Source organism: Pleurodeles waltl, chromosome 8 (assembly GCF_031143425.1).
Source record: "Pleurodeles waltl isolate 20211129_DDA chromosome 8, aPleWal1.hap1.20221129, whole genome shotgun sequence".
NCBI lineage: Eukaryota > Metazoa > Chordata > Amphibia > Caudata > Salamandridae > Pleurodeles > Pleurodeles waltl.
Genome location: NC_090447.1, coordinates 343110931 through 343133231, shown reverse-complemented (window position 1 = coordinate 343133231; position 22301 = coordinate 343110931).

Sequence of the window (22301 nt, the reverse complement as noted above, 5' to 3'; positions counted from 1 at the left end):
CGGGTGCAGTGTAGAAACAAGCGTCGGGTTTTCAATGTTAGTCTATGAGAGATCTCGGGATCTCTTCAGCGCTGCAGGCAGGCAAGGGGGGGATTCCTCGGGGAAACCTCCACTTGGGCAAGGGAGAGGGACTCCTGGGGGTCACTTCTCCAGTGAAAGTCCGGTCCTTCAGGTCCTGGGGGCTGCGGGTGCAGGGTCTCTCCCAGGCGTCGGGACTTTAGGTTCAAAGAGTCGCGGTCAGGGGAAGCCTCGGGATTCCCTCTGCAGGCGGCGCTGTGGGGGCTCAGGGGGGACAGGTTTTGGTACTCACAGTATCAGAGTAGTCCTGGGGTCCCTCCTGAGGTGTTGGATCGCCACCAGCCGAGTCGGGGTCGCCGGGTGCAGTGTTGCAAGTCTCACGCTTCTTGCGGGGAGCTTGCAGGGTTCTTTAAAGCTGCTGGAAACAAAGTTGCAGCTTTTCTTGGAGCAGGTCCGCTGTCCTCGGGAGTTTCTTGTCTTTTCGAAGCAGGGGCAGTCCTCAGAGGATGTCGAGGTCGCTGGTCCCTTTGGAAGGCGTCGCTGGAGCAGGATCTTTGGAAGGCAGGAGACAGGCCGGTGAGTTTCTGGAGCCAAGGCAGTTGTCGTCTTCTGGTCTTCCGCTGCAGGGGTTTTCAGCTGGGCAGTCCTTCTTCTTGTAGTTGCAGGAATCTAATTTTCTAGGGTTCAGGGTAGCCCTTAAATACTAAATTTAAGGGCGTGTTTAGGTCTGGGGGGTTAGTAGCCAATGGCTACTAGCCCTGAGGGTGGGTACACCCTCTTTGTGCCTCCTCCCAAGGGGAGGGGGTCACAATCCTAACCCTATTGGGGGAATCCTCCATCTGCAAGATGGAGGATTTCTAAAAGTTAGAGTCACTTCAGCTCAGGACACCTTAGGGGCTGTCCTGACTGGCCAGTGACTCCTCCTTGTTTTTCTCATTATTTTCTCCGGCCTTGCCGCCAAAAGTGGGGCCTGGCCGGAGGGGGCGGGCAACTCCACTAGCTGGAGTGTCCTGCTGGGTTGGCACAAAGGAGGTGAGCCTTTGAGGCTCACCGCCAGGTGTGACAATTCCTGCCTGGGAGAGGTGTTAGCATCTCCACCCAGTGCAGGCTTTGTTACTGGCCTCAGAGTGACAAAGGCACTCTCCCCATGGGGCCAGCAACATGTCTCGGTTTGTGGCAGGCTGCTAAAACTAGTCAGCCTACACAGATAGTCGGTTTAAGTTTCAGGGGGCACCTCTAAGGTGCCCTCTGTGGTGTATTTTACAATAAAATGTACACTGGCATCAGTGTGCATTTATTGTGCTGAGAAGTTTGATACCAAACTTCCCAGTTTTCAGTGTAGCCATTATGGTGCTGTGGAGTTCGTGTTTGACAGACTCCCAGACCATATACTCTTATGGCTACCCTGCACTTACAATGTCTAAGGTTTTGTTTAGACACTGTAGGGGTACCAGGCTCATGCACTGGTACCCTCACCTATGGTATAGTGCACCCTGCCTTAGGGCTGTAAGGCCTGCTAGAGGGGTGTCTTACCTATACTGCATAGGCAGTAAGAGGCTGGCATGGCACCCTGAGGGGAGTGCCATGTCGACTTACTCGTTTTGTCCTCACTAGCACACACAAGCTGGCAAGCAGTGTGTCTGTGCTGAGTGAGAGGTATCCAGGGTGGCATAAGACATGCTGCAGCCCTTAGAGACCTTCCTTGGCATCAGGGCCCTTGGTACTAGAAGTACCAGTTACAAGGGACTTATCTGGATGCCAGGGTCTGCCAATTGTGGATACAAAAGTACAGGTTAGGGAAAGAACACTGGTGCTGGGGCCTGGTTAGCAGGCCTCAGCACACTTTCAATTGTAAACATAGCATCAGCAAAGGCAAAAAGTCAGGGGGCAACCATGCCAAGGAGGCATTTCCTTACACAACCCCCCCCCAAACGAAAGAGGATGAGACTAACCTTTCCCAAGAGAGTCTTCATTTTCTAAGTGGAAGAACCTGGAAAGGCCATCTGCATTGGCATGGGCAGTCCCAGGTCTGTGTTCCACTATAAAGTCCATTCCCTGTAGGGAGATGGACCACCTCAACAGTTTAGGATTTTCACCTTTCATTTGCATCAGCCATTTGAGAGGTCTGTGGTCAGTTTGAACTAGGAAGTGAGTCCCAAAGAGGTATGGTCTCAGCTTCTTCAGGGACCAAACCACAGCAAAGGCCTCCCTCTCAATGGCACTCCAACGCTGCTCCCTGGGGAGTAACCTCCTGCTAATGAAAGCAACAGGCTGGTCAAGGCCATCATCATTTGTTTGGGACAAAACTGCCCCTATCCCATGTTCAGAGGCATCAGTCTGCACAATGAACTGCTTAGAATAATCTGGAGCTTTGAGAACTGGTGCTGAGCACATTGCCTGTTTCAGGGTGTCAAAGGCCTGTTGGCATTCCACAGTCCAGTTTACTTTCTTGGGCATTTTCTTGGAGGTGAGTTCAGTGAGGGCTGTCACAATGGATCCATATCCCTTCACAAACCTCCTGTAATACCCAGTCAAGCCAAGGAATGCCCTGACTTGAGTCTGGGTTTTTGGAGCTACCCAGTCCAGAATAGTCTGGATCTTGGGTTGGAGTGGCTGAACTTGGCCTCCACCTACAAGGTGTCCCAAGTAAACCACAGTTCCCTGCCCTATCTGGCATTTGGATGCCTTGATAGAGAGGCCTGCAGATTGCAGAGCCTTCAAAACCTTCCTCAGGTGGACCAGGTGATCCTGCCAGGTGGAGCTAAAGACAGCAATATCATCAAGATAAGCTGTGCTAAAGGACTCCAAGCCAGCAAGGACTTGATTCACCAACCTTTGGAAGGTGGCAGGGGCATTCTTTAAACCAAAGGGCATAACAGTAAACTGATAATGCCCATCAGGTGTGGAGAATGCTGTTTTCTCTTTTGCTCCAGGTGCCATTTTTATTTGCCAGTACCCTGCTGTCAAGTCAAAGGTACTTAGAAATTTGGCAGCACCTAATTTATCAATGAGCTCATCAGCTCTTGGAATTGGATGGGCATCTGTCTTGGTGACAGAATTGAGCCCTCTGTAGTCCACACAAAACCTCATCTCTTTCTTTCCATCTTTGGTGTGAGGTTTGGGGACTAAGACCACTGGGCTAGCCCAGGGGCTGTCAGAGCGCTCAATTACTCCCAATTCCAGCATCTTGTGGACTTCCACCTTGATGCTTTCTTTAACATGGTCAGATTGTCTAAAGATTTTGTTCTTGACAGGCATGCTGTCTCCTGTGTCCACATCATGGGTACACAGGTGTGTCTGACCAGGGGTTAAGGAGAAGAGTTCAGGAAACTGTTGTAGGACTCTCCTACAATCAGCTTGCTGTTGGCCAGAGAGGGTGTCTGAGTAGATCACTCCATCTACTGTACCATCTTTTGGGTCTGATGACAGAAGATCAGGGAGAGGTTCACTCTCTGCCTCCTGATCCTCATCTGTTACCATCAACAGATTGACATCAGCCCTGTCGTGGAAGAGCTTAAGGCGGTTTACATGGATCACCCTCTTGGGGCTCCTGCTTGTGCCCAGGTCCACCAAGTAGGTGACCTGACTCTTCCTCTCTAGTACTGGGTAAGGGCCACTCCATTTGTCCTGGAGTGCCCTGGGAGCCACAGGCTCCAGAACCCAGACTTTCTGCCCTGGTTGGAACTCAACCAGTGCAGCCTTTTGGTCATACCAAAACTTCTGGAGCTGTTGGCTGGCCTCAAGGTTTTTGGTTGTCTTTTCCATGTACTCTGCCATTCTAGAGCGAAGGCCAAGTACATAGTCCACTATGTCCTGTTTAGGCTCATGGAGAGGTCTCTCCCAGCCTTCTTTAACAAGGGCAAGTGGTCCCCTTACAGGATGACCAAACAGAAGTTCAAAGGGTGAGAATCCTACTCCCTTCTGTGGCACCTCTTTGTAAGCGAAAAGCAGACATGGCAAGAGGACATCCCATCTCCTTTTGAGTTTTTCTGGGAGCCCCATGATCATGCCCTTTAATGTCTTGTTGAATCTCTCAACTAAGCCATTAGTTTGTGGATGGTATGGTGTAGTGAATTTATAAGTCACCCCACACTCATTCCACATGTGCTTTAGGTATGCTGACATGAAGTTGGTACCTCTGTCAGACACCACCTCCTTAGGGAAACCCACTCTGGTAAAGATACCAATGAGGGCCTTGGCTACTGCAGGGGCAGTAGTCGACCTAAGGGGAATAGCTTCAGGATACCTGGTAGCATGATCCACTACTACCAGGATACACATATTTCCTGAGGCTGTGGGAGGTTCTAGTGGACCAACTATGTCCACACCCACTCTTTCAAAGGGAACCCCCACCACTGGAAGTGGAATGAGGGGGGCCTTTGGATGCCCACCTGTCTTACCACTGGCTTGACAGGTGGGGCAGGAGAGGCAAAACTCCTTAACCATGTTGGACATATTGGGCCAGTAGAAGTGGTTGACTAACCTCTCCCACGTCTTGGTTTGTCCCAAATGTCCAGCAAGGGGAATGTCATGGGCCAATGTTAGGATGAACTTCCTGAACAGCTGAGGCACTACCACTCTCCTAGTGGCACCAGGTTTGGGGTCTCTGGCCTCAGTGTACAGGAGTCCATCTTCCCAATAGACCCTATGCGTTCCATTTTTCTTGCCTTTGGACTCTTCAGCAGCTTGCTGCCTAAGGCCTTCAAGAGAGGGACAGGTTTCTTGTCCCTTACACAGCTCCTCCCTTGAGGGTCCCCCTGGGCCTAAGAGCTCAACCTGATAAGGTTCAAGCTCCAAAGGCTCAGTTCCCTCAGAGGGCAGAACTTCTTCCTGAGAAGAGAGGTTCCCTTTCTTTTGCTGTGTTGCAGTTGGTTTCCCAGCTGACTTTCCTGTTCTCTTGGTAGGCTGGGCCATTCTTCCAGACTCCAGCTCTACTTGTTCACCCTGTGCCTTGCATTGTGCTCTTGTTTTCACACACACCAGTTCAGGGATACCCAGCATTGCTGCATGGGTTTTTAGTTCTACCTCAGCCCATGCTGAGGACTCCAGGTCATTTCCAAGCAGACAGTCCACTGGGATATTTGAGGAGACCACCACCTGTTTCAGGCCATTGACCCCTCCCCATTCTAAAGTAACCATTGCCATGGGATGTACTTTTCTCTGATTGTCAGCGTTGGTGACTGTGTAAGTTTTTCCAGTCAGGTATTGGCCAGGGGAAACCAGTTTCTCTGTCACCATGGTGACACTGGCACCTGTATCCCTCAGGCCCTCTATTCTAGTCCCATTAATTAAGAGTTGCTGTCTGTATTTTTGCATGTTAGGCGGCCAGACAGCTAGTGTGGCTAAATCCACCCCACCCTCAGAAACTAGAGTAGCTTCAGTGTGGACCCTGATTTGCTCTGGGCACACTGTTGATCCCACTTGGAGACTAGCCATACCAGTGTTACCTGGATGGGAGTTTGGAGTGGAACCTTTCTTGGGACAGGCCTTGTCTCCAGTTTGGTGTCCATGCTGTTTACAGCTATGACACCAGGCCTTTTTGGGATCAAAGTTTTTACCCTTGTACCCATTGTTTTGTGAAGAGGCTCTGGGCCCACCCTCCTGTGCAGGTTTTTGGGGGCCTGTAGAAGACTCTTTACTATTTTCAGTTTTGGTTGTCTCATCACCCTTCCCCTGGGGAGTCTTTGTGACCCCTTTCTTTTGGTCACCCCCTGTTGAAGTCTTGGACACCCTTGTCTTGACCCAATGGTCCGCCTTCTTTCCCAATTCTTGGGGAGAAATTGGTCCTAGGTCTACCAGATGCTGATGCAGTTTATCATTGAAACAATTACTTAACAGGTGTTCTTTCACAAATAAATTGTACAGCCCATCATAATTACTTACACCACTGCCTTGAATCCAACCATCTAGTGTTTTCACTGAGTAGTCTACAAAGTCAACCCAGGTCTGGCTCGAGGATTTTTGTGCCCCCCTGAATCTAATCCTATACTCCTCAGTGGAGAATCCAAAGCCCTCAATCAGGGTACCCTTCATGAGGTCATAAGATTCTGCATCTTGTCCAGAGAGTGTGAGGAGTCTATCCCTACACTTTCCTGTGAACATTTCCCAAAGGAGAGCACCCCAGTGAGATTTGTTCACTTTTCTGGTTACACAAGCCCTCTCAAAAGCTGTGAACCATTTGGTGATGTCATCACCATCTTCATATTTAGTTACAATCCCTTTAGGGATTTTCAACATGTCAGGAGAATCTCTGACCCTATTTATGTTGCTGCCACCATTGATGGGTCCTAGGCCCATCTCTTGTCTTTCCCTCTCTATGGCTAGGATCTGTCTTTCCAAAGCCAATCTTTTGGCCATCCTGGCTAACTGGATGTCCTCTTCACTGGGGCTATCCTCAGTGATTTCAGAGGTGTTGGTCTCTCCTGTGAGGGAACCAGCATCTCTGACTATTATTTTAGGAGTCAGGGTTTGAGGGACCCTGTCCTCCCTAGATAGGACTGGTAGGGGGGAATTTTCCTCCAAGTCACTATCCTCTTCCTCTGAGTTGCCACCCTCAGAGGGGTTGGCCTTTTCAAACTCTGCCAAAAGCTCCTGGAGCTGTATTTTGGTAGGTTTGGGGCCCATTGTTATTTTCTTTATTTTACAGAGTGACCTTAGCTCCCTCATCTTAAGATGGAGGTAAGGTGTGGTGTCGAGTTCCACCACAGTCACATCTGTGCTAGACATTTTGCTTCTAAAAGTTGGAATACTTTTTAAGAATCTACCACTGGTTCTAGAATCTAATTCAAACTTTTACAAACTTTTAAACTCTAAAAGAAATGCTAAACAGGATCTAACACAAGGCCCTAGCAGGTCTTTTAAGAATTTAGAAAACTTTTCAAATTGCAAAAATCAATTTCTAATGACAATTTTGGAATTTGTCGTGTGATCAGGTATTGGCTGAGTAGTCCAGCAAATGCAAAGTCTTGTACCCCACCGCTGATCCACCAATGTAGGAAGTTGGCTCTGTATGTGCTATTTCAAAGTAAGGAATAGCATGCACAGAGTCCAAGGGTTCCCCTTAGAGGTAAAATAGTGGTAAAAATAGATAATACTAATGCTCTATTTTGTGGTAGTGTGGTCGAGCAGTAGGCTTATCCAAGGAGTAGTGTTAAGCATTTGTTGTACATACACATAGACAATAAATGAGGTACACACACTCAGAGACAAATCCAGCCAATAGGTTTTTGTATAGAAAAATATCTTTTCTTAGTTTATTTTAAGAACCACAGGTTCAAATTCTACATGTAATATCTCATTCGAAAGGTATTGCAGGTAAGTACTTTAGGAACTTCAAATCATCAAAATTGCATGTATACTTTTCAAGTTATTCACAAATAGCTGTTTTAAAAGTGGACACTTAGTGCAATTTTCACAGTTCCTAGGGGAGGTAAGTATTTGTTAGGTTAACCAGGTAAGTAAGACACTTACAGGGCTTAGTTCTTGGTCCAAGGTAGCCCACTGTTGGGGGTTCAGAGCAACCCCAAAGTCACCACACCAGCAGCTCAGGGCCGGTCAGGTGCAGAGTTCAAAGTGGAGCCCAAAACACATAGGCTAGAATGGAGAGAAGGGGGTGCCCCGGTTCCGGTCTGCTTGCAGGTAAGTACCCGCGTCTTCGGAGGGCAGACCAGGGGGGTTTTGTAGGACACCGGGGGGGACACAAGTCCACACAGAAATTTCACCCTCAGCAGCGCGGGGGCGGCCGGGTGCAGTGTAGAAACAAGCGTCGGGTTTTCAATGTTAGTCTATGAGAGATCTCGGGATCTCTTCAGCGCTGCAGGCAGGCAAGGGGGGGATTCCTCGGGGAAACCTCCACTTGGGCAAGGGAGAGGGACTCCTGGGGGTCACTTCTCCAGTGAAAGTCCGGTCCTTCAGGTCCTGGGGGCTGCGGGTGCAGGGTCTCTCCCAGGCGTCGGGACTTTAGGTTCAAAGAGTCGCGGTCAGGGGAAGCCTCGGGATTCCCTCTGCAGGCGGCGCTGTGGGGGCTCAGGGGGGACAGGTTTTGGTACTCACAGTATCAGAGTAGTCCTGGGGTCCCTCCTGAGGTGTTGGATCGCCACCAGCCGAGTCGGGGTCGCCGGGTGCAGTGTTGCAAGTCTCACGCTTCTTGCGGGGAGCTTGCAGGGTTCTTTAAAGCTGCTGGAAACAAAGTTGCAGCTTTTCTTGGAGCAGGTCCGCTGTCCTCGGGAGTTTCTTGTCTTTTCGAAGCAGGGGCAGTCCTCAGAGGATGTCGAGGTCGCTGGTCCCTTTGGAAGGCGTCGCTGGAGCAGGATCTTTGGAAGGCAGGAGACAGGCCGGTGAGTTTCTGGAGCCAAGGCAGTTGTCGTCTTCTGGTCTTCCGCTGCAGGGGTTTTCAGCTGGGCAGTCCTTCTTCTTGTAGTTGCAGGAATCTAATTTTCTAGGGTTCAGGGTAGCCCTTAAATACTAAATTTAAGGGCGTGTTTAGGTCTGGGGGGTTAGTAGCCAATGGCTACTAGCCCTGAGGGTGGGTACACCCTCTTTGTGCCTCCTCCCAAGGGGAGGGGGTCACAATCCTAACCCTATTGGGGGAATCCTCCATCTGCAAGATGGAGGATTTCTAAAAGTTAGAGTCACTTCAGCTCAGGACACCTTAGGGGCTGTCCTGACTGGCCAGTGACTCCTCCTTGTTTTTCTCATTATTTTCTCCGGCCTTGCCGCCAAAAGTGGGGCCTGGCCGGAGGGGGCGGGCAACTCCACTAGCTGGAGTGTCCTGCTGGGTTGGCACAAAGGAGGTGAGCCTTTGAGGCTCACCGCCAGGTGTGACAATTCCTGCCTGGGAGAGGTGTTAGCATCTCCACCCAGTGCAGGCTTTGTTACTGGCCTCAGAGTGACAAAGGCACTCTCCCCATGGGGCCAGCAACATGTCTCGGTTTGTGGCAGGCTGCTAAAACTAGTCAGCCTACACAGATAGTCGGTTTAAGTTTCAGGGGGCACCTCTAAGGTGCCCTCTGTGGTGTATTTTACAATAAAATGTACACTGGCATCAGTGTGCATTTATTGTGCTGAGAAGTTTGATACCAAACTTCCCAGTTTTCAGTGTAGCCATTATGGTGCTGTGGAGTTCGTGTTTGACAGACTCCCAGACCATATACTCTTATGGCTACCCTGCACTTACAATGTCTAAGGTTTTGTTTAGACACTGTAGGGGTACCAGGCTCATGCACTGGTACCCTCACCTATGGTATAGTGCACCCTGCCTTAGGGCTGTAAGGCCTGCTAGAGGGGTGTCTTACCTATACTGCATAGGCAGTAAGAGGCTGGCATGGCACCCTGAGGGGAGTGCCATGTCGACTTACTCGTTTTGTCCTCACTAGCACACACAAGCTGGCAAGCAGTGTGTCTGTGCTGAGTGAGAGGTATCCAGGGTGGCATAAGACATGCTGCAGCCCTTAGAGACCTTCCTTGGCATCAGGGCCCTTGGTACTAGAAGTACCAGTTACAAGGGACTTATCTGGATGCCAGGGTCTGCCAATTGTGGATACAAAAGTACAGGTTAGGGAAAGAACACTGGTGCTGGGGCCTGGTTAGCAGGCCTCAGCACACTTTCAATTGTAAACATAGCATCAGCAAAGGCAAAAAGTCAGGGGGCAACCATGCCAAGGAGGCATTTCCTTACACAACCCCCCCCCAAACGAAAGAGGATGAGACTAACCTTTCCCAAGAGAGTCTTCATTTTCTAAGTGGAAGAACCTGGAAAGGCCATCTGCATTGGCATGGGCAGTCCCAGGTCTGTGTTCCACTATAAAGTCCATTCCCTGTAGGGAGATGGACCACCTCAACAGTTTAGGATTTTCACCTTTCATTTGCATCAGCCATTTGAGAGGTCTGTGGTCAGTTTGAACTAGGAAGTGAGTCCCAAAGAGGTATGGTCTCAGCTTCTTCAGGGACCAAACCACAGCAAAGGCCTCCCTCTCAATGGCACTCCAACGCTGCTCCCTGGGGAGTAACCTCCTGCTAATGAAAGCAACAGGCTGGTCAAGGCCATCATCATTTGTTTGGGACAAAACTGCCCCTATCCCATGTTCAGAGGCATCAGTCTGCACAATGAACTGCTTAGAATAATCTGGAGCTTTGAGAACTGGTGCTGAGCACATTGCCTGTTTCAGGGTGTCAAAGGCCTGTTGGCATTCCACAGTCCAGTTTACTTTCTTGGGCATTTTCTTGGAGGTGAGTTCAGTGAGGGCTGTCACAATGGATCCATATCCCTTCACAAACCTCCTGTAATACCCAGTCAAGCCAAGGAATGCCCTGACTTGAGTCTGGGTTTTTGGAGCTACCCAGTCCAGAATAGTCTGGATCTTGGGTTGGAGTGGCTGAACTTGGCCTCCACCTACAAGGTGTCCCAAGTAAACCACAGTTCCCTGCCCTATCTGGCATTTGGATGCCTTGATAGAGAGGCCTGCAGATTGCAGAGCCTTCAAAACCTTCCTCAGGTGGACCAGGTGATCCTGCCAGGTGGAGCTAAAGACAGCAATATCATCAAGATAAGCTGTGCTAAAGGACTCCAAGCCAGCAAGGACTTGATTCACCAACCTTTGGAAGGTGGCAGGGGCATTCTTTAAACCAAAGGGCATAACAGTAAACTGATAATGCCCATCAGGTGTGGAGAATGCTGTTTTCTCTTTTGCTCCAGGTGCCATTTTTATTTGCCAGTACCCTGCTGTCAAGTCAAAGGTACTTAGAAATTTGGCAGCACCTAATTTATCAATGAGCTCATCAGCTCTTGGAATTGGATGGGCATCTGTCTTGGTGACAGAATTGAGCCCTCTGTAGTCCACACAAAACCTCATCTCTTTCTTTCCATCTTTGGTGTGAGGTTTGGGGACTAAGACCACTGGGCTAGCCCAGGGGCTGTCAGAGCGCTCAATTACTCCCAATTCCAGCATCTTGTGGACTTCCACCTTGATGCTTTCTTTAACATGGTCAGATTGTCTAAAGATTTTGTTCTTGACAGGCATGCTGTCTCCTGTGTCCACATCATGGGTACACAGGTGTGTCTGACCAGGGGTTAAGGAGAAGAGTTCAGGAAACTGTTGTAGGACTCTCCTACAATCAGCTTGCTGTTGGCCAGAGAGGGTGTCTGAGTAGATCACTCCATCTACTGTACCATCTTTTGGGTCTGATGACAGAAGATCAGGGAGAGGTTCACTCTCTGCCTCCTGATCCTCATCTGTTACCATCAACAGATTGACATCAGCCCTGTCGTGGAAGAGCTTAAGGCGGTTTACATGGATCACCCTCTTGGGGCTCCTGCTTGTGCCCAGGTCCACCAAGTAGGTGACCTGACTCTTCCTCTCTAGTACTGGGTAAGGGCCACTCCATTTGTCCTGGAGTGCCCTGGGAGCCACAGGCTCCAGAACCCAGACTTTCTGCCCTGGTTGGAACTCAACCAGTGCAGCCTTTTGGTCATACCAAAACTTCTGGAGCTGTTGGCTGGCCTCAAGGTTTTTGGTTGTCTTTTCCATGTACTCTGCCATTCTAGAGCGAAGGCCAAGTACATAGTCCACTATGTCCTGTTTAGGCTCATGGAGAGGTCTCTCCCAGCCTTCTTTAACAAGGGCAAGTGGTCCCCTTACAGGATGACCAAACAGAAGTTCAAAGGGTGAGAATCCTACTCCCTTCTGTGGCACCTCTTTGTAAGCGAAAAGCAGACATGGCAAGAGGACATCCCATCTCCTTTTGAGTTTTTCTGGGAGCCCCATGATCATGCCCTTTAATGTCTTGTTGAATCTCTCAACTAAGCCATTAGTTTGTGGATGGTATGGTGTAGTGAATTTATAAGTCACCCCACACTCATTCCACATGTGCTTTAGGTATGCTGACATGAAGTTGGTACCTCTGTCAGACACCACCTCCTTAGGGAAACCCACTCTGGTAAAGATACCAATGAGGGCCTTGGCTACTGCAGGGGCAGTAGTCGACCTAAGGGGAATAGCTTCAGGATACCTGGTAGCATGATCCACTACTACCAGGATACACATATTTCCTGAGGCTGTGGGAGGTTCTAGTGGACCAACTATGTCCACACCCACTCTTTCAAAGGGAACCCCCACCACTGGAAGTGGAATGAGGGGGGCCTTTGGATGCCCACCTGTCTTACCACTGGCTTGACAGGTGGGGCAGGAGAGGCAAAACTCCTTAACCATGTTGGACATATTGGGCCAGTAGAAGTGGTTGACTAACCTCTCCCACGTCTTGGTTTGTCCCAAATGTCCAGCAAGGGGAATGTCATGGGCCAATGTTAGGATGAACTTCCTGAACAGCTGAGGCACTACCACTCTCCTAGTGGCACCAGGTTTGGGGTCTCTGGCCTCAGTGTACAGGAGTCCATCTTCCCAATAGACCCTATGCGTTCCATTTTTCTTGCCTTTGGACTCTTCAGCAGCTTGCTGCCTAAGGCCTTCAAGAGAGGGACAGGTTTCTTGTCCCTTACACAGCTCCTCCCTTGAGGGTCCCCCTGGGCCTAAGAGCTCAACCTGATAAGGTTCAAGCTCCAAAGGCTCAGTTCCCTCAGAGGGCAGAACTTCTTCCTGAGAAGAGAGGTTCCCTTTCTTTTGCTGTGTTGCAGTTGGTTTCCCAGCTGACTTTCCTGTTCTCTTGGTAGGCTGGGCCATTCTTCCAGACTCCAGCTCTACTTGTTCACCCTGTGCCTTGCATTGTGCTCTTGTTTTCACACACACCAGTTCAGGGATACCCAGCATTGCTGCATGGGTTTTTAGTTCTACCTCAGCCCATGCTGAGGACTCCAGGTCATTTCCAAGCAGACAGTCCACTGGGATATTTGAGGAGACCACCACCTGTTTCAGGCCATTGACCCCTCCCCATTCTAAAGTAACCATTGCCATGGGATGTACTTTTCTCTGATTGTCAGCGTTGGTGACTGTGTAAGTTTTTCCAGTCAGGTATTGGCCAGGGGAAACCAGTTTCTCTGTCACCATGGTGACACTGGCACCTGTATCCCTCAGGCCCTCTATTCTAGTCCCATTAATTAAGAGTTGCTGTCTGTATTTTTGCATGTTAGGCGGCCAGACAGCTAGTGTGGCTAAATCCACCCCACCCTCAGAAACTAGAGTAGCTTCAGTGTGGACCCTGATTTGCTCTGGGCACACTGTTGATCCCACTTGGAGACTAGCCATACCAGTGTTACCTGGATGGGAGTTTGGAGTGGAACCTTTCTTGGGACAGGCCTTGTCTCCAGTTTGGTGTCCATGCTGTTTACAGCTATGACACCAGGCCTTTTTGGGATCAAAGTTTTTACCCTTGTACCCATTGTTTTGTGAAGAGGCTCTGGGCCCACCCTCCTGTGCAGGTTTTTGGGGGCCTGTAGAAGACTCTTTACTATTTTCAGTTTTGGTTGTCTCATCACCCTTCCCCTGGGGAGTCTTTGTGACCCCTTTCTTTTGGTCACCCCCTGTTGAAGTCTTGGACACCCTTGTCTTGACCCAATGGTCCGCCTTCTTTCCCAATTCTTGGGGAGAAATTGGTCCTAGGTCTACCAGATGCTGATGCAGTTTATCATTGAAACAATTACTTAACAGGTGTTCTTTCACAAATAAATTGTACAGCCCATCATAATTACTTACACCACTGCCTTGAATCCAACCATCTAGTGTTTTCACTGAGTAGTCTACAAAGTCAACCCAGGTCTGGCTCGAGGATTTTTGTGCCCCCCTGAATCTAATCCTATACTCCTCAGTGGAGAATCCAAAGCCCTCAATCAGGGTACCCTTCATGAGGTCATAAGATTCTGCATCTTGTCCAGAGAGTGTGAGGAGTCTATCCCTACACTTTCCTGTGAACATTTCCCAAAGGAGAGCACCCCAGTGAGATTTGTTCACTTTTCTGGTTACACAAGCCCTCTCAAAAGCTGTGAACCATTTGGTGATGTCATCACCATCTTCATATTTAGTTACAATCCCTTTAGGGATTTTCAACATGTCAGGAGAATCTCTGACCCTATTTATGTTGCTGCCACCATTGATGGGTCCTAGGCCCATCTCTTGTCTTTCCCTCTCTATGGCTAGGATCTGTCTTTCCAAAGCCAATCTTTTGGCCATCCTGGCTAACTGGATGTCCTCTTCACTGGGGCTATCCTCAGTGATTTCAGAGGTGTTGGTCTCTCCTGTGAGGGAACCAGCATCTCTGACTATTATTTTAGGAGTCAGGGTTTGAGGGACCCTGTCCTCCCTAGATAGGACTGGTAGGGGGGAATTTTCCTCCAAGTCACTATCCTCTTCCTCTGAGTTGCCACCCTCAGAGGGGTTGGCCTTTTCAAACTCTGCCAAAAGCTCCTGGAGCTGTATTTTGGTAGGTTTGGGGCCCATTGTTATTTTCTTTATTTTACAGAGTGACCTTAGCTCCCTCATCTTAAGATGGAGGTAAGGTGTGGTGTCGAGTTCCACCACAGTCACATCTGTGCTAGACATTTTGCTTCTAAAAGTTGGAATACTTTTTAAGAATCTACCACTGGTTCTAGAATCTAATTCAAACTTTTACAAACTTTTAAACTCTAAAAGAAATGCTAAACAGGATCTAACACAAGGCCCTAGCAGGTCTTTTAAGAATTTAGAAAACTTTTCAAATTGCAAAAATCAATTTCTAATGACAATTTTGGAATTTGTCGTGTGATCAGGTATTGGCTGAGTAGTCCAGCAAATGCAAAGTCTTGTACCCCACCGCTGATCCACCAATGTAGGAAGTTGGCTCTGTATGTGCTATTTCAAAGTAAGGAATAGCATGCACAGAGTCCAAGGGTTCCCCTTAGAGGTAAAATAGTGGTAAAAATAGATAATACTAATGCTCTATTTTGTGGTAGTGTGGTCGAGCAGTAGGCTTATCCAAGGAGTAGTGTTAAGCATTTGTTGTACATACACATAGACAATAAATGAGGTACACACACTCAGAGACAAATCCAGCCAATAGGTTTTTGTATAGAAAAATATCTTTTCTTAGTTTATTTTAAGAACCACAGGTTCAAATTCTACATGTAATATCTCATTCGAAAGGTATTGCAGGTAAGTACTTTAGGAACTTCAAATCATCAAAATTGCATGTATACTTTTCAAGTTATTCACAAATAGCTGTTTTAAAAGTGGACACTTAGTGCAATTTTCACAGTTCCTAGGGGAGGTAAGTATTTGTTAGGTTAACCAGGTAAGTAAGACACTTACAGGGCTTAGTTCTTGGTCCAAGGTAGCCCACTGTTGGGGGTTCAGAGCAACCCCAAAGTCACCACACCAGCAGCTCAGGGCCGGTCAGGTGCAGAGTTCAAAGTGGAGCCCAAAACACATAGGCTAGAATGGAGAGAAGGGGGTGCCCCGGTTCCGGTCTGCTTGCAGGTAAGTACCCGCGTCTTCGGAGGGCAGACCAGGGGGGTTTTGTAGGACACCGGGGGGGACACAAGTCCACACAGAAATTTCACCCTCAGCAGCGCGGGGGCGGCCGGGTGCAGTGTAGAAACAAGCGTCGGGTTTTCAATGTTAGTCTATGAGAGATCTCGGGATCTCTTCAGCGCTGCAGGCAGGCAAGGGGGGGATTCCTCGGGGAAACCTCCACTTGGGCAAGGGAGAGGGACTCCTGGGGGTCACTTCTCCAGTGAAAGTCCGGTCCTTCAGGTCCTGGGGGCTGCGGGTGCAGGGTCTCTCCCAGGCGTCGGGACTTTAGGTTCAAAGAGTCGCGGTCAGGGGAAGCCTCGGGATTCCCTCTGCAGGCGGCGCTGTGGGGGCTCAGGGGGGACAGGTTTTGGTACTCACAGTATCAGAGTAGTCCTGGGGTCCCTCCTGAGGTGTTGGATCGCCACCAGCCGAGTCGGGGTCGCCGGGTGCAGTGTTGCAAGTCTCACGCTTCTTGCGGGGAGCTTGCAGGGTTCTTTAAAGCTGCTGGAAACAAAGTTGCAGCTTTTCTTGGAGCAGGTCCGCTGTCCTCGGGAGTTTCTTGTCTTTTCGAAGCAGGGGCAGTCCTCAGAGGATGTCGAGGTCGCTGGTCCCTTTGGAAGGCGTCGCTGGAGCAGGATCTTTGGAAGGCAGGAGACAGGCCGGTGAGTTTCTGGAGCCAAGGCAGTTGTCGTCTTCTGGTCTTCCGCTGCAGGGGTTTTCAGCTGGGCAGTCCTTCTTCTTGTAGTTGCAGGAATCTAATTTTCTAGGGTTCAGGGTAGCCCTTAAATACTAAATTTAAGGGCGTGTTTAGGTCTGGGGGGTTAGTAGCCAATGGCTACTAGCCCTGAGGGTGGGTACACCCTCTTTGTGCCTCCTCCCAAGGGGAGGGGGTCACAATCCTAACCCTATTGGGGGAATCCTCCATCTGCAAGATGGAGGATTTCTAAAAGTTAGAGTCACTTCAGCTCAGGACACCTTAGGGGCTGTCCTGACTGGCCAGTGACTCCTCCTTGTTTTTCTCATTATTTTCTCCGGCCTTGCCGCCAAAAGTGGGGCCTGGCCGGAGGGGGCGGGCAACTCCACTAGCTGGAGTGTCCTGCTGGGTTGGCACAAAGGAGGTGAGCCTTTGAGGCTCACCGCCAGGTGTGACAATTCCTGCCTGGGAGAGGTGTTAGCATCTCCACCCAGTGCAGGCTTTGTTACTGGCCTCAGAGTGACAAAGGCACTCTCCCCATGGGGCCAGCAACATGTCTCGGTTTGTGGCAGGCTGCTAAAACTAGTCAGCCTACACAGATAGTCGGTTTAAGTTTCAGGGGGCACCTCTAAGGTGCCCTCTGTGGTGTATTTTACAATAAAATGTACACTGGCATCAGTGTGCATTTATTGTGCTGAGAAGTTTGATACCAAACTTCCCAGTTTTCAGTGTAGCCATTATGGTGCTGTGGAGTTCGTGTTTGACAGACTCCCAGACCATATACTCTTATGGCTACCCTGCACTTACAATGTCTAAGGTTTTGTTTAGACACTGTAGGGGTACCAGGCTCATGCACTGGTACCCTCACCTATGGTATAGTGCACCCTGCCTTAGGGCTGTAAGGCCTGCTAGAGGGGTGTCTTACCTATACTGCATAGGCAGTAAGAGGCTGGCATGGCACCCTGAGGGGAGTGCCATGTCGACTTACTCGTTTTGTCCTCACTAGCACACACAAGCTGGCAAGCAGTGTGTCTGTGCTGAGTGAGAGGTATCCAGGGTGGCATAAGACATGCTGCAGCCCTTAGAGACATTCCTTGGCATCAGGGCCCTTGGTACTAGAAGTACCAGTTACAAGGGACTTATCTGGATGCCAGGGTCTGCCAATTGTGGATACAAAAGTACAGGTTAGGGAAAGAACACTGGTGCTGGGGCCTGGTTAGCAGGCCTCAGCACACTTTCAATTGTAAACATAGCATCAGCAAAGGCAAAAAGTCAGGGGGCAACCATGCCAAGGAGGCATTTCCTTACAGTGGGGGTCCCCGGGTTCGAGTAATAACAATGTTGGGGTCCACAGAAGTCAAAATGTTGGGAACCACTGACCTAGCCACTTAGGGTGCACAAGGCAACATCACCAAATAAAATGATGGATGGAGTGTTGAAACTTTTCAAACACTCACCACCAGTCACAGATCTGGGTTTAATCCATTGTTATTTTGCTTGCCACATCACCCTAGTTCAAACCCAGCCAAATGCAAATCAGTCTTGCCCCGTGGGGCAGTCCAGCCTGAACTGCCAAGCAAGGTCCTCCCTGGACAGGATTCAAGCTTCCTGGGACTGGTTTCAGGGTATCACCCTTCATCAGCCAGGCTAGCTTGAACATAGTGGCGCAGCAAGCAAGGGAACCACGTCAGGGCATACCCTAGCCACTTAGGTGCACAAGGCAACATCTCAAAATAAAATGATGGACGGAGTGTTGAAACTTTTCAAACACTCATCCCCAGTCACAGATCTGGCTTTAATCCATTGTTATTTTGCTTGCCACGACACCCCAGCTCGGACCCAGCCATATGCAAATCAGTCTTGACCCTACTCCCTATGAGAGTCCAGCCCGAACTGCCAAGCCAGGTCCAGTCGAAAGGGCTCAATAGGTGCGCCCCCCCCAACCTCCGCTTAAGCTGGTGGAGCGGGGGTCTAATGCCACCATTGTTCTCTGATGTACTAGAAGAAGGTGCTTTTCCAAGTGTCCAAATTTGCAACATATACTCTCTGGGTTGATGAATGTGTGTGATGTGAGAGAAGCTGAACAGCTGGCAGGTAACTGCAATGACATTGCCTGTGAACATGTCTGTGCCACCGATGTAAGTGGTTTAATTCCATGAGGTCTTTCGGTGCCAAAGCAACAGAACTCAGCTACCAGCCTCAGCTTGTGACTGAAACATATAGACCACTGGATCTAGAGCAGGTAAGATGCTGTTCCTCCCACTCACTCACCCACATTATGCAGCAGTCAAATAAACGTAGATTCACACACTGATTATTTTCTTCATTTTTACATGCATTAAATAGCACTTTATGTCCCTCAGCTTGCTATGCATTTCCCTCTATATATTATTTTCTTTAACATATATATGAAAATTAAGCTAGTAAATAGAAGATGTAAACAGCGGGTGGAAGCAGTTTTTCTCTTAAAATCAGAGACATGGTGGAAATTCCAGTTGGCTGGCTTGGGCATTAGGTGATTTTTAGGTTTTTAAATACATGCAGCTTCAAATTTCCAAGTATATTTTTTTCTGTGTGCACAGTGCGGCTTCTCATTCTTGTCTATGTGAACATCGTTTGAATTACCTATTTACAAAGTTTACAAAATATCAAATAACCAGTTCTCATGATGCTTTCTTAAACCTTTGTGCAAGAATGCTCTCCATTCTACACTTGTCTGTGTCATATAGTAGCTAATTGCAAACAACCACAAACACCAACATTTTGAGTTGCTGCAATGTCTTTGATTCATCTTTCACATCTAACACTTCTACTTTTTTCTAACAGTGATTAATGAGCCACAATACGTTAATCTAAAAGACAATTTTTACATAATGGCTGTTTTTTACGCAGTGCAGTGCCTCAAATACACTTTGCTCTGTGCTTCACGCTTCTAAAGTGACTGGTGGAATGAGGAGCCATGGTGTGCAGGCCTTCAAGAACTTACTGTGAGTTCTGTGTGTTAAATTTGACCCTCTTATATTGTGTTCTGGTAAAGGGTATAGATCGTTGTTGGTGGAACAATAGTGCAGAAGGCTGAATGCTGGCTGAAGAAACCTGTGTAAACGGTATGTAGTCACAGTTGCAATTCCTCTGCATTTCACTCATCATTCTACTAGATACAGGGGGTCATGCAGGTGACCGCCAGGGCCAACGACCGCGGAAGCACCGGCAACAGGCTGGCGGTGCTTCCATGGGCATTCTGACCGCGGCGGTATAGCCGCGGTCAGAAACGGGAACCGCCGGTTTCCCGCTGCCCCAGGGAATCCTCCACGGCGGCGCTGCAAGCAGCGCCGCCATGGGGATTCCGACCCCCTTACCGCCATCCTGTTCCTGGCGGCTTTCACTGCCAGGAACAGGATGGCGGTAACGGGTGTTGTGGGGCCCCTGGGGGCCCCTGCAGTGCCCATGCCAATGGCATGGGCACTGCAGGGGCCCCCTAACAGGGCCCCACATTGATTTTCAGTGTCTGCCAAGCAGACACTGAAAATCGCGACGGGTGCCACTGCACCCGTCGCACACCTTCAACTCCGCCGGCTCCATTCGGAGCCGGCTTCCTCGTTGAAGGCGCTTTCCTGCTGGGCCGGCGGGCGGCCTTCTGGCGGTCGCCCGCCAGCCCAGCGGGAAAGCCAGAATGGCCGCCGCGGTCATTTGACCGCAGTGCGGTCATTCGGCGGCTCCCGCCGGGCGTGCGGTTACCGCCGCCGGCGGGAATCAGAATGACCCCCCATAATTTTAAAAAACATATATCATTGCATTTTTAATACGTAAACATAATGTTTGCATTAGGCATCATAGAATCTGTTCATATTGCCGGTCGAGTAATATCCACTGCAAATACAAGGTACATCTAGGTTTTATGCATAGTAAGAGGACTTTTAAAGTGCATGTAGACATGTTCTCATGTCTGTATATCAAGCAATAAAGAGTAAGGCAAACATAAACAACAGCAAACACTGTCCCCCACCCTCCTGAGCTTATCTGCATTGCCATTCAATGCACCACAACCATCAACTTACCGTAATAAAAGTGTGTGCGGTCCCTGCACTCAAAACATCGTAGGGGGCCATGCACTTTGTCAATCTCAGGTAAAAGGGGGTCAGTCTCGGGCATGTGTCTTAAAATCAGTCCCTGTCCTCCTTTTTTACTTTAAAGTGTTCTAGCATGGCGACGCACCCTATGGTTATGGATTGTTGATGTAGCCCACATCATTCAACTCTATGTAGCGCCAAGCTCTCAGTGAAGCTCTAGCGCCAAACTTCCTCATGCCATCCTGTTAATAGGGGTGCAGCGGAGGACTTCCAGCTGTGCATTATCTGTTTTTTGGTGATGAAAAGTGCTAGATCCACAAAGTGTGTTACCGTCTTTTAGGATTGGGGTCTAGGGTATAGTCCCAGGAGACAATGTTCTACCATGTCCCAGTGTGCTCTCCCCATAAGGGACCTAAGTGATTCCCTTACATCCACCTAATAAAGGAGCAGAGTGGGACATGGTCACATCAGATGCAAAAAGTTTGAATCTTTGGTTCAGCATTGCGGTCATGAGGATGGGGCAGTAGGGAAGATCCTAAGTAATTTAGAGGGTGTTAAGTAAGTCATATGTAGCAGTGTGAACTGAATGAACTTGAAATGCATGTTACAGGGTTTCATGCTGGGGTATTCCAAAATGAAAGTGTATATGACAATTGGAGTGTGCGACCAAGGTCTGTCTCCCACGGGGCCCACAGGAGGGAGCGTGAAATGTGCTAATGGGAGCATAAGCCTTTAAAAAGCCACTTGACTAAGGCCTTCATTTTGACATTGGCGGTAAATTCCTCTTACTGCCACGGTGACGGCCACCAACATACTGCTACAGTGGCGAATATCCATTTGCCATGTTATGACACACACCAAACCGACAGAATACTGCCACATACACAAATCCACCAGCCCAAACGTGAATTTTGTTTTGGTCCTGATGAAGCGTCGTAGGATCCTGCTGGACCGATTGACGAGAAACATGTTGCCCCTAGATTAGTGGTGTCTTCTAGTTTGTTATGTTGAAAGTATTTGAGCATTATCACTCATTATATTTACTTTCGCTTGGTTTTTAATCTTGGTCTCCACCTCACCTATACTGATTAAATTTATGATGTTCTGAGGCGGATAACCAATTTTATTTATCTCGGTCGGTGTTGGATCCCATTCCAGGGTCCATACCTTGATCTACCTGCCACTTAGAGAGCTACGTGGTTAAGAGCTCCCTGTGGGGATCCCACCAGGCATTGCAGTACCAGCCTGGTGAAGAGCGTTCCCGATGATGAAGCGAGTCATCCATTGTGATGCATAAGGGTTTTGCGCTCTAGCCATTCCAGGTCCCTTGGTAGGCTATATATATATATTTTTGGAACAGTGTACACGTTATATTATTACTATTTTGGGAGACCGTACACTGGACCACTAATCTCCCGGTCCCTCCCACTTGTGTATTTTGTCTTCCAGTGTAGCCAAGTCCACAAGGGGTCTGCACATGGGGTCTTGCCTCCTCCTCTAAATGCTCCACAGTGTTAGGTATCTAAGGGACACAAGAGTGAGTAGGCTGTCACAATTTGAACAATGGAAGCACCATCTCAGTGTACATAGAGCAGTAACATGTTGGGACATTGGTAATGGCAATGTATGTGCAAATTATAGATGTGATGTAGTTCTCGATTATCTGAATATTGTCCACCACCATAAAATGGTGTCCGCCTGTCCTGTATGGAAGGACAGGTGGAAGTGAGCTAAGTCCGCCGGCGTTGCGTGTCATGGCGGAAGGCGGTCTTGCACCGCCATGCTATTCCTCATTGAATAACATGGGGCTCTATGGAGTACAGTGGCCAATGGGGATCACCGGAGGCAGTGATGGTGTACACCCCCGTGTACGGGACTGCCATTTCTGCCTAGAATCTCACTTGTTTCCTGACTTTTCACAGGACAACACCTACACTGTGTGTGCTGCTGTGACCTGTGTCTGGATCCTGCCATGGCCCTTGTGATGGGGGGAAAGTCCCCATGCCTTCACTTCAGAGGAGTTGGAGCCCTTGGTGGATGGGGCCCTACCCCAGTATAGGCTGCTGTATGGGCCTCCAGACCAAC